At 39.8% G+C, this 206-nt stretch overlaps 1 protein-coding gene across 1 annotated transcript in view; it reads right to left on the bottom strand.

Annotated features, from left to right (window-relative positions):
- pip5kl1 (phosphatidylinositol-4-phosphate 5-kinase-like 1) overlaps nucleotides 1–206 on the bottom strand; it is a 14,968-nt gene that overhangs the window by 1,434 nt on the left and 13,328 nt on the right. The gene's annotated exons all lie outside the window — the stretch shown is intronic.

The raw sequence follows: 206 nt of genomic DNA, 5'->3' as shown, positions 1-206 counted from the left end.
GAAGCATTTAAGTGTTTCTCTTAATAAAATCAGACACTGATGATGTATTGTACCTTTTTGTCTTTTGTCTTTTTGCACTAATCAGGGAGTACTTGGCTTATACCACACGTTGTATTTTCAGCTACTTCTGGTAAAGAGAAGCTGACTCAGTGTCAGCTCTCTAAAAAGTTTGACCACACATGGGGTGGCTGTGGTTCAGAGGGAGA

The sequence above is a fragment of the Morone saxatilis genome, unplaced genomic scaffold (genome assembly GCF_004916995.1).
Source record: "Morone saxatilis isolate NCDOM2014 unplaced genomic scaffold, NCSU_SB_2.0 Contig21, whole genome shotgun sequence".
Lineage (NCBI taxonomy): Eukaryota > Metazoa > Chordata > Actinopteri > Moronidae > Morone > Morone saxatilis.
Note: the sequence above shows the minus strand (reverse complement) of the source record. Positions and strands in the feature narration are given on the sequence as shown.